Raw genomic sequence first — 13,554 nt, forward strand, 5'->3', positions numbered from 1 at the left:
TCGCAATACCAATGTATCTCAATTACAACTCATATATCTCAATTTTAAGAATATAAGCTATTATTGTATCAGAATTACTCGTGACATTATCCATGGAGTAATTCTCAGAGCGTGGGTTTATCCAATACTTAAATCTTAATTTCTAAGTACTCATGAATGTTTGTAGCAATGTAATTGCTATGTATAACTCCCTGAGGCAATCTACAATCCAATTCATGACAGTCTTAATTCACTACTTACTATCCAAAGTATGAGCGACTTTGTGGTTTGAATAATTAAATTATTCGCGAAGTAAAACATACAAAGTGAAACACAATAATAAACTAATTAATTATGGTCTCAAATCTATCGAATATAAATAATCTCTATTATTTAATCACCATAATAATTACGACTTTATTCATTGTATAATGTTTCGAGTAATCAACTAACCATTTGAATTAGATAACATCTGCCATGCCATGTCATGAACATGTATACTATTCCTTTCTGTAGTCCTTCCTTTCTGAACAGATCAACTAGATATTATTCCAATGATGCTCATTTCATAATTCCAAATTCATGTCACTATCTAAAATGTATTGGAATTCCAACCTTACATGCCTTGACCTTCTGGTCATGTCGAGTCTTCAAAGTTACTAAGACTAAGCCAAAGATATTACAGAATGTCCCATTGGAACTTTGTTACTAGAAACAATTCCATGGTATTGAAGTTTCAAATTCAAGGTACACTCCTTGAATACTTCTCTTGCATTAAAGTTTCCAATTCACATGTGGACTTAATAATAACCAATCTCCCATTATGGAAACTTTTCCATATTCCCATATGACCATCAATTTTGACCATAAATCATCTAAAAAAATGTCACTATGGTCCTCCCAAACAATACCATACTTCCAACTGTCCACAAACAACCAATCTTCAGTAAACCTCAGAATGCTCTTTCAGTTATTTAACAACTTTAGTCACCAAATTCTAGTCCTTTTTTTTCTCACAATGCTCTGAGTATTTGAAAAAATTAGGATAAGTGAATATTATAACATATGTAATCGATCCTATATCCAAAGCATATGAGACTCGATTCTTTATGTCTCACATTAGGATTTCATATATGTTCAATCTCTTGCTATAATATTTTAGTCTTTGTATTTTGAAAGGTTTTAAAATACACCTTATATATATATATATATATATATATATATATATATATATATATATATATATATATATATATAGGGAAGGGTTATATGGAAAACAAAAAAAACCCTAAAAAACCCTAAAAATCATAAAAATGTATAAAAAAATTACTTAGAGATCACAAATATTTTTTTTGCCTTTTTTTACCAAAAAACCGCAGGTATTTTTACAAATTCGCTGAAAAAAAAATCGATTTTTTTTTTGGTTTTTTTTCAAAAAAAATTTCAGCGAATTTAATGAAAAAGTAGCGATTTTTGTATATATAAAGTCAAAAAAAAAGATTTGTGATCTCTAAGTATTTTTTATGCATTTTTATGATTTTTAGGGTTTTTTTTAGGGTTTTTTGTTTTCCATAGAACCTAAACCTATATATATACATACACACACACACACACACATATATATATATATATATATATATATATATATATATATATAATTATTATTAAAAGTTAATTACTATATGTATAAGACTAAGTCAGTCGAATCGATAGTATGCCTCATTCATGAAGCCATACTGTAAGGGGGTATAGGGAAGCGACCTATAAAATGACCGCCAATGGGTGTCCACTCTCACCCACTGCTCCCTTGTATGGTGGAGGGTCGTTCGTAGAATGGATTCGCTAGGACATAATCTCACTAAAAGTATAATGATATAAAGTAACAAAATTATTTTAAAATCCCACTTTAGTTACTTTAGGAAAAATATGAAAAAGTATGCTAATCCATGAAAACGCATATCATACTTTAATATGTTGTTTGTGGAGCATGTGTGGTTAACCGACACACTAAATAGGGACTTTAAAGAGAAATTATGGGCATCTCGAAAATTATCATTGTTAATGGAGCGTGTGTGGTTAATCGACACATTAATTGGAGATGATAAATGACATCGAGGGTGCCAAGAGGGTTTACATGGTTATTCACATCTCATTTGTGATCCTCGACATCCCAGTCATAAAAGTGAGAGCATAATCCAAGATTAAACATGCCATTGATAAGATTCAATGAATCTCAAAATATTTAGGAGCTTCATAAGATTGGAATTGGTAAAACCTTACCTACCTAAAATAGATTTGAATTTGATTACGACATCCCTCTTCAAAGTTCGAATCGAAAATATGGATCCTAGCCTTCATTTATAATTTTGGGTTAATAATTAAGGATTAAAATCAACTAACTTGAATTCTATTTTCTCCCACTTCTAGATGTCTTATGAAGATAGAAATGGTCTTCCTCATTCTTATGGAAATGGTTTTCCCCAATCTTCCAGAGAAATTGTTTTCCCTTCCTTAGGAAATGATGGAACTGGACATCATCTCTCTTCACCTCTTCCACCTCCTACTCCTGTGACTCTCCCAACATCACGTTTTCCTCAAGTTGAAAGATATGAGACAACTCAAGCCCTATTGACATGTAGACATTAAGACGGAAATTCTATGTGTACACATGTCCTGAAAATGTAATCGTATGTTGACGAGTTGGATATAATGGATGTCATTTTCCCAAGGGAGAAAGCCATTGATCCGACCCAAATGTTGATAGTTGCTGAAGCAGAAATGCTTAAGAGCACATCTAAAGCAAAGATGCTTATTGGGTCTAATTATAAAGTTTGGATGGACATTAACAATGGTGACAATGGTGGTCCAGAAAAAAGATTTCTCTTCCCAATGGAAAAGGGTCATTCAAGACCAAACCGTTTGATCATATGGTAAAGAGAAAAACTAGTTTTGGGATCATTCCGTGTGTTAACCCTAAAGAGTCCATTTGTTTCTACTACCAATTGAAGGGGCATTGGAAACGAAGCTGCCCGAAATACCTGAAAGATCTTAGAGATAGTAAAGTCAAGTCGTGTGACTCTACTTCTGGTACATCCATTATCTGACTCCATTGTTTTATGAGTTCCTATTCATAGACTCTTAATACATGTTGTGATGATCACATTTTTATTGTATTAAAGGAGCTAAGAAAAAGAAGGAATCTTAAGCAAGGTGAGTTGAAATCTGATCATGAGAAATGAACTTTGGTCACATGGTTCGAAGATCAGATTTTGGAGCTACTACTAAGGAGTTGGGATAATTTAATAGATTGCTATTGCTCTTCGGAGATGTCTATAAACATAGTTTTCATTTTATTCGTTGTAAGGACAAGTTCCAACATTTCATTTATTTCAATAAAAGTGAACTTTTGGTTTATTTGGTTACCTTGTTTTATATTCCCTTGAAATGACATTTATGAAAGTGTTGGTTACATTTCCAATAATAGCAATAATAATTGTGAATTTAATTCTTATGATATCACTTCTGGTATTGTCATAGTTAGCCAAGTGAACAAAATTCTCATCACCAATTTTAAAATTGGATAGAAACTTGGAGTCATGCAATTCGAATTGTGTGATGCATGAGAATCTTGGTCATTGCAAAATTATGACTAATTCATTGATCACATGTTTATGTGATTCAAGTGAAGGACTAATGGATTTAGTACATGTTGATATGGACTATTCAGATCCACCACAAATGATGATAACTCTATTCTTCATGATTTTATAATGTTTCATTAAATACTGTTGTGTTTATAAGATTAAGCATAATTATGATACTTTGAAAAAGTAGCAGAACAAATAAGAAGAATCTATTATGCAGAAAGATAAAAGATTCTCCAATCTAAAAAGGAAGGAAAATGCTTTAGTATAATGTTTTATGATCATCTTAGTAATTGTGAAATTATGTCGCAGCTGACTCCTCCAAGAACATCTTAGTGCAATTTTATGACTAAGAAGAGGAATCGAACATTGTTGGAAATGGTTCGATCATAGATGAGTCATACTTTGTTCTAATCAAGTTTTAGAGTCATACTCTAGTAACTACAAATCGTATCTTGAAACTCCTTTCAAACTAAGAAGGTTGAAAACACATCAAAATATGTGGAGTAAAAATGTTTTCTTACTATAACACATATAGAATTGGAGTTGTGATGTTAATCGAGAAACAAAAGATAAACTAAGACCTATTCTATGAATTTTTTTCTTGTCGAGAATCCACACAGACTTTTTAATATTTGTTTTATCTCGTCAAGGAATGTTCCTTGAGAGAAAACTCATATGTTAAGAAGTCAGTGGGAGTAATATTGATCTGAGAGTTTCAAGAGCCAATAGACAATAAACATTTTAGTTATCACTAGCATGTGACCTAAGGTTGATAACATGTCATGTTTGATCGACACATTCTTATTTCTGTGCACTTCTAGTTGAGTTGGTAATGCTTATGAGTTCTATGTCTTCATTTAACTGCAAAAGCAAAAGTGCGTTGTTCAGTGAAAGTACATTGATCAATATGGGTGAGCTGCTAACAACATGGAAGCGTTGGTAGACCCTTGAGCTACCAGAGGGCAAGAAATTTGGAATAGCGAAGTTCAGTCCACGAAGGAAAGATAAATTTGAATTTGGTTTTGTCGTAAACCTTGTCTTATAATTTTAGGTTGGAACTGATGGATTCACATGGATGGGAACGTATGAACCATAAGATATAGGTGGCAAAGGTTTCACTCTAATTCATGGAAATGGTTATGAGGAAACACTTTTGCTAGTAGATTTTAAAGATTTGATAAAGATCAATATGGATATTGGTTGTGTTAATTGCATTCTCAAATTCATAATATGATTACGACATCCTTCTTCATATTTCGATTATGAGGAATGGCAAGGAATTGATTGAACTTTCAAGACATATATCTCAAAGTTCTGAAAGGGTTTAAACACATACATATGCTATCCAATTAAGGTACATAAGCTTAAGAAGTCTAGTTGGAGACTTATCGAAGCATCGCGTAACAGAAATCTATACTTCAGTAAGAAAACAAAGAGTATTGATTTCTAGAAGTCCAGTTGATTTATGGGTACATGTCAAAGCTAGTGGGAGCATAATTGTGATGCTAGTATTGCATGTTGACAATACTGTACGTAGGGAACAAAGTTTTCAATTTGAAAATTTCAAAGGTTGGGAATTGTTTTGCTACTTAAGGGAGAGGGCACTCATACTTCTTTTAGAATCTAAAGGTTTAGATTGTATACTTGAATAGAACTTACTCATAGACATATATGAATATCATTTAGAAATGGTTCAACATACGAAATTCAATATATGGACATATTATAGCAAGAGATTGAACATATATTAAATCCTTATATAAGATATAATGAGTCGAGTCCCATATGCTTCAGATATAGGATCGATTATATATGCTATAATATTCACTTATTCTAATTTTTCAAATGCTCAGAGCATTGTGAGAAAAAGGACTAGAATTTTATATGACTAATGTTACTAAACAAACTTTCATGAACATTTTAAGGTTTACCAAAGACTAGTTGCTTGTGAACAGTTAGAAGTATTATATTAATTTGGACGAACCATAGTGACATGATTCTGGATTGAGATGGTTCTTGATCAGAATTGATGGTCATATGGAAATATGGAAATGTTACCATGATGGGAGATACTTGTAAAATCTACATGTGAGTTGGAAACTTTAATGCAAGAGAAGTGTTCAAGGAGTATACCTTGAATTTGAATCTTCATTACCATGGAATTGTTTCTAGCGACAAAGTTCGAATGGGATATTCTGTAAAATCGAAGACTCCATCTTTGAGACCTTGGAATCTTGATATCACAGGAGATTAATGCATCTTAAATTGGAATTCCATCACATCTTGGATAGTGATAAGAATTTGGGATTGTGAAATGAGCATCAATGGAATAATGTCCAGTTGATCTGTTTACAAAGGAAGGACCATAGAGAGGTATAGTGTGCATGTACATAACATGACATGAATGATGTTTAATTCAAGTGGTTAGTTGATTACTCGAAACATTATACAATGAATAAAGTCGTAATTATTATGGTGATTAAATAATAGAGATTATTTATATTCAATAGTTTTGAGACCATAGTTAATTAGTTTATTATTGTGTTTCACTTTACATGTTTTACTTCCTATATGATTTGATTATTCAAATTCCACAGTCGCTCATACTTTGGGAAGTAAGTAGTGAATTAAGACTGTCATGCATTGGATTGTAGATTGTCTTAGGGAGTTAGACATAGCAATTGTATTGCTACAAACATTCATGAGTACTTAGAAAATGGAGATTTTGAGTATTGGATAAACCCATGCTTAGATAATTACTTCATGGATTATATCACGAGTAATTGTGAGATGATAATATCTTATGTTCTTGAAATAGAGATATATGAGTTGTAATTTACAAGTCGGTTGTGCATTGGTGTTACGAAAACGCGTCAGTAACGTGATGTTATAAAACGTAGCGTCATGCATGATTGGATGAGTAAAAGATACAAGCATATAAGTTAAAGTTTATTCGTTCCTTTTGCCCTAAAGGAAAAAGAGATATCTTTGGGCCCCTCGAGGATTTGATGTTGACATATGAAGTGTTTAGTCAAGCCCGGACTGAACTGATGTTTCAATTAGTAGTCTGAATTTAGTCGTCATAAATCAGAAAATCGAGAAACAGAATCTTGGACTATGAGATTGATTCTAATCCATGTCTCATGTCCATACGATATCTTGAAGAGAGAAGGAATATTTGATCACTTATCTTAGGACCAATGTCTGATTAAATTAGAGTTTGGCAGTGGCTTTGGAAAGCACTCTTTGCTGTTTGGTTATACTTGCAATTGTAGTTATAGATTTATCCAAGTGGGAGATTTTTGGATTAAGGTGTCTAAGATCATAACTAAATTGGTATAAACTTGAAAAAATAGAAGCAAAGTCCTTTTGCGTTGTCTTCATAACCAGAAATAGCTAGAAATCATATTAGGAGAGAGAGAGAGAGAGAGAGAGAGAGAGAGAGAGAAATGTTTTGTTAATATATTATGTGATTAATATATTAATTAGGAATAGATAATTGATGTGTTAATTTGTTATGTGATTAATAAATTAACATGAGATCAATAGTTAAATAACTATTTTGTTAATTCATATGGTTAATAAGTTAATAAGAAATCAATTAGAATTAATTAATTATTAATCAGAATTAATGTGTAATTAGTTTGGGATTAATTAGAATTAATTAAAGGTGCAAGGGGTGAATTGTAATCGTTTAATAGTTGAACAAAAAAAGCAATTCTAGAATCATCCAAGGGGTGAACGAAATTGGGAGTCTTTCTAGGGTTTCTAGAAGCCTCCTAGTTGCACAAAAGGAAAGGATTTGAATTAATATTAAATCTATTATTTATCAATTCAGATTCTACTTTGCTTGCAAGTTACCTAAACTATAAATACGACCCCAAGGCCATCAATTTTCGTTCATGATATTCCTAAGAGTATTAGGAACGAAATTTCCTTCTTCTTCCTCTCTCTCCTCTTAATTCTAGGGTTTCTAGGGTTTTGGGTGTGAGCCATCAGAGGCACAAGGTTTCTGGTGCTTGCTTTCTAGAACTCATTCAAGAAGGATTTTATTGATTATTTACAACAATAATCAAAAGGTATGTAAATCCTAATCCCTTTGTGAATTTCAAAAAGTAGTAGAGTACTCCTAGGGTTCTTGATGTTCAATTGTTTGTTGCAAATCAATAGAGAAAACTTAGATCCAATAGGTTGCATGTGAACTTAGGGTTAAATTTTTCCGCCACATTTTTTTGTAACCTATAAAACATATCAGGATATATCCTTACAGAAGAGGATCAGGAACACAATGGGCGACTTGGTTTACCATAGAAAGCATCAAGTACTCAAGGGATACACCAGACTTAGGAAGTGGATTTCAAAAATGGTAAGAAATTAGTTAACCCATGCCAAAGGGTTTTAGCAGTAGGATCGACATCAAAGGATAGAATGTTTTCGTAAGCACGATTAGAAACCCATAGGAGTAGACCATTCGAAAAGGACTATGCCCATTAAGCATATGGTAATGCTTCAGTGTTATTTTAGGCTTCATGGTAAAAAACACATTTAGTTTGGTTATTCCTTTAGTCGATAAGCGTAAAGATTAATAGAACACTAGGATCAAATTTCAACATTCATAGGTTAACATAGGGATACAATTAGACTTTAGCACCCGTACAATATATATGAAGGACCTTTAAATTAATTATAATCTCAAAAGTTAAAAAAAAGCAAAGATCTGTTGTGATAAGTAGACATCAAGGAAGGAGGATGGCTTGGTTCATTTAGGATAGTCAGATAATGGCTGTGAGTCTTTAAGACAACTGAAGGATTGATTGTGAGTCTTCAAAGCCCAGAGGGGGGGGGGGGGGTGATGACAAGAACAATCTGGCATCGAAATCCCAATAGTTGGATAGTGCCACGACGTTTCATGAACGAATTGCTTGAACAATAGTTGTACCTCGATATAGATAATGTAGTTAGAGCCTTGTGAGAAGGCTATTAGGTGACCTAGTGGTCATTATAACCTAGTAGGTTAGTGTGTAGGCATTACCCAAAGGTGCGATAGGAGTAGGATTTTGGGGACGAAATCTTTATAAGTGGGGGGTGGGGGGGGGGGGGAGTTGTAACACCCCATTTTTGAATTTCAATAGAATTCAAAATAAACCGTCGTTATAAAATTTGAAGTAGAGATATACTCCCTCCATCCCAAAATTATTGTCCACAGACAAAAAACACATAGATTAAGAAACATTAATTACCACTAACTTTATTAAATGAAATGACAATTGTACCCTTTTTGTTGCATTTAATTCCATCCTTTTGTTGCATTTAATTCCATGGTAGGTTAACTAATAATGAGGGGTATTTTGGTAAAAGGGATATTTATTTTTAGAAATAGGCTATTATTTTGGGACAAACCAAAAAGGAAACATGAACTATTAATATGGGATGGAGGCGGTATTACTTTTAGCCAAATTAATCTTCATAAACATGTAGGAAAAATCTATACGATTTTCGTAGATATATAGAACGCCCGAATCCAACTTCGTATGAAGAAGTTATGCTTCTTCGAAGTTTCACGATTAAACTGACACGTCTATGCATGCCATAAAATACGAATCAAAGATAGATCACTTATTAGCATAAGCTATCTAAATGAAATTCGTAGTAATCGTAAAACCGAGAGCGTGCATATAGAGAACGTCCAAATTTGACTTCGCGTGAGGAAGTTATGATTTTAAGAAGTTTCAGCGTAGCAGTATGCGACATAGAAACTGGGCGATTGTTAGGAAAAACAATCTAAACCAGAGTCGAAGATCTCCTCCATGCCTATCCGTCGATATAAAAACAGTCGAGAATGGATATCGTATGAGAGAGTTTTGATTTTTACATGGACTTTAACAGTCTAAGCCTGTGAAACTATAACTTTAAAAATAAATTCAAAATTAGCGACAGAGTCTAAACGAAAGTTGTAGATCTCGTCGATAGCTATGCGTGGATATAAAACGCATCGAAAATGGAGCTCATACGGAGAAATTATGCCAAATTTAAGAAATCAGAAATCCTTGTGCGCAGACCAAATGCGCGGCGCGCCTGACACCCCCACCTGAATCACGACACGTGTCACCACCCGTTGCTCACCACATCATCACTTCTGACCAGGTGCGCGACGCGCACACGACCATGTGCGAGGCTCGCACCCCTTCCCAGCCTATAAAAACCTCCATTTTCAGCTCTTTTTCTACACACCCTTCCTACGATTCTCTCTATAATACTTTCTAGTTTTTAGCCCTTTAGTATTGAGTTTCCGGCCACTTTAGTGAGGCTATGCAGTTTCAGATATGTGGCGATCAGAAGCTCTCGGGTTGTTGTTTTGCGAGTGCAATCTTCCAGTTTCATTAGAAATTCTCTGTAAGTTAGGTTATACTTACTATGCTTTAAGTGTAGCTTATATTTATATTCATAGTCGTTGTTATGAATGTATAAATAGGATTTATTAGTGATTCCAGTTATAATGTTGATTGATCTACTTACGGGAGAGGTGTCTAAAATGGTTACGTTGGGTTGGTTGTGGAATTTTGGAAAAGCTATATGCCGAAATGATCATGCCTCCCAACTGTCTTGCCTGGTTGATCCTTATTTGATAGAATTCTCAGTATTCATTGGGATTAATGATGGATCTAACTTTCATTATCAGATTGTCATAGGAACTGATAAGTTATAGTATTCTAGGTTAATATATGTTAGACACGTTACCTGTTACACCAGAGGGATATCTGTCAATCGTTAGAGTATTGTCCAGGTGAGTTATCTCACTATATCATGTGTTACAGTATATATCCATGTATGTTAGGACATAAGAGCTAACAAAATAGAGCCGTTAGTATAGCCTCTATGTGCGTGTATCAGTAGAACTTAACGTATAATCTCTATGTATGGTTGTGAATGTCGGGTGAGGCCCACCATGTAGTTTGGGTGGGGCCCGTTATGTATGTTGGGCAGGGCCCATTAGGTAGATAGGGCGGGGGCCATTATGTAGTTTCGACAGGGCCTATTTGTATGCATGTATATGTATTGTGGTATATGATATCTTGGAGAACTTACTAAGCCTAGAGCTTACCCAGTTGTTTATAAATATTTTTCAGGTACTCATGTGAAGGGCAAGGTTCGACTGTACACACGCGCATTCGCTACATGTTTTCGCACAATGTAATCACACTCTGATATATTTTAATAAATAAAAATGAAAATTTTGGGTTGAAAATCGGGACGTTACAAACACGTTCCCTAATAAAATGTAAATATATTTCCACATGTTTGGTATAGGGATGAAAGTGGGTCGAAACCCGGACCGGATGGACCCGAACCCGGAAAAACCGAAACCGGTTAACGGGATTTTGTAGAACCGGAAACCGGACCGGTATATAGGAACTGGTTCCGGGTACGGTACCAGGTAAAGTGGGTCTAGAACCGGAAAACCCGGGAACATCAAAGTGGGTAGGTTGGAACCGGATAAAGTGAGTTTAGAATCGGAAAACCTGGAAAAACCGAAATTTTTTTGTAATTACTTACTACTTAGTGGGTTGAACTTTGAAAATTTTCATATTGAAATCCCGACTTTGGGGGACTGTAACTCATTGAATATGAAACCAAAATTGACAAAATTATAGTCTAAAATCATGTACAAACTCTAAACTACACTCTGGAAAAAATCGCATGTCAATCCGACTTTAAACGAATGAGATATGCATGCGTTAACATTTTCACAGAATACAAAGTACAAAAACAAATAGCTGAAAAGTTGAAAATTTTCAGTTTTGATATCCCGATTTCGGGGGACTGTAAATCATTGAATATTAAACCAAAAACGACAAAATTATAGTCTAAACTCATGTACAAACTCTAAAATAGAAGTTGAAAAAAACCACATGTCAATCCGACTTCAAACGAATTAGATTTGCGTGTTTTAAAACTTTAACATAATACAAAAAAACTGAAAAACTAAAAACTTTCAGCTTTGATATCTCGACTTTGGGGGACTGTAAGTCAATGAATATAAAACTAAAAATGGAAAATTTATAGTCTAAAATCATGTACAAACTCTAAACTACACGTTGGAAAAAACCGCATGTCAATCGGAGTTGAAACGAATGAGATATGCATCTTTTAAACGTTTCACAAAAAACCGGTTCCGACCCTAAAAGTGGTTCCGGTTCCTAACATCGGTTCCGGTTTTTAGACCCGGTTTACCCGGACCTGATGGACCCAAACTCGGATTACCCGGAACCCGGATAAATCCAGTTTTTAAACCCGGAACCGGAACCGGTTATATATATTCCGGTTCTAACGGTTCCGGTTCCGGTCCGGTTTTCCGGTTCAAAATCTCATCCCTAGTTTGGTACGTTGATACTGTATAGGGTTAGAGGATAAATACATAACACTCACATTAAACACAATCGTAGCTTTAGACAATGTAAAAGATAACTCAAGAAGAAGGTTGCGAAGCCAGGCAGCCTCGACAACCACAATAGCCACCCCGCGATACTCATCCTCAGCTGAGGAGCGCGAAACAACATGTTATCTTTTTAGACGACCAAGAGATAAGGTTATCACCAAGATAGATACAAAAACCAGAAGTGGAACGACGAGTGTGAGGACAACCAACCCAATCAACATCAGTGTAAGAAACCAAACGATCGATAGAAGAGGGTCTAAGAAAAAGACCATGAGACAACATACCTTGAATATATCGAGTGATGCGTTTGAGAGCAAGGAGATGCAGCTCGCGAGGATCGTGCATGAATAAGCAAATCTATTGAATCACATAGGCAATTTCATGATGTGTGAAGGTGAGATATTGAAGAGCACCAACAAGGCTCCGATAAAGGGTAGGATCTGGTACAGGATCACCACCATCAGGAGAGAGTTTCAACTTGGTGTCAGAGGGAGTGGCATAAGGATTGCATGTTTAAATGTGGGAAAGCCTCCTTGATTAGGGTTTTATATTTCAGGAACACACACACACACACACACACACATATATATATATATATATATATATATATATATATATATATATATATATATATATATATAGAGAGAGAGAGAGAGAGAGAGAGAGAGTTAGGTTCAAATGTTTTTAACAATTATTGTGTGCATGAATGCACCAATCAAAATTAGGAAAATATTAAATATTTTTTTTAATTCAATAAGGGTATTTTAGAGATTTTGTATTCTAAATTAATAGAAGAATTTAATTGAAATCCTATAACTAAGGAAAGAAAATAAATTTTTGACCTAATCTTTCTCTTATATCACTACAGGTTCTTCTTCTTTGCATCACACCACAAAAAAATCAAACGACGTACATGTTGTGAATCATTGGCGGCGTCACAAGAATCCATCATCGGTGCGACCCTCCTTCTCTGAGGTTGCCATCGCCACTTTCTTTTTCTCCGAGAACAACAATCAAACCCACAAAATAAATGGCAGACCTAGAAGAATCGATCGGTGGTGTTCAAGATAGAAATTGCAAACAAACTTGCCTCCACTGTCATTCCTTCTCCTATACAATCGTCATTCTTGACTTTTTAAACCACCTACCATGAGAATCCATGAGACCTTCTCGTCAATCTCGTTTGGAAACCATACCCAGTGGCATCACCGGTGAGGTCAGGACAAGCCTTAATTGCCGATGCATCTATATTTTTCTCGATTTTTGGGTAATCATTATTCACTTGGTAATTTTCTCATTCCTTTTTCTGTTTGACCTAATTTGAAATTCAGGAGCCATGGTTTCTATTTCCTAATTTATCATTACAAAGGCATATTTTATTAATCTGAAGGCAAAAAAAAGCTATACATAATCTGATATGAAGGCAGAAATATGATTGCTTATAGCCAGTTTTGGCTTATGCACTTAATTGTTATTTTTGTAAATTATAAG

The sequence above is a fragment of the Lactuca virosa genome, chromosome 8, assembly GCF_052849685.1.
Source record: "Lactuca virosa cultivar CGN04683 chromosome 8, Lactuca_virosa_CGN04683_v6, whole genome shotgun sequence".
In the NCBI taxonomy this organism is placed as follows: Eukaryota; Viridiplantae; Streptophyta; class Magnoliopsida; order Asterales; family Asteraceae; genus Lactuca; species Lactuca virosa.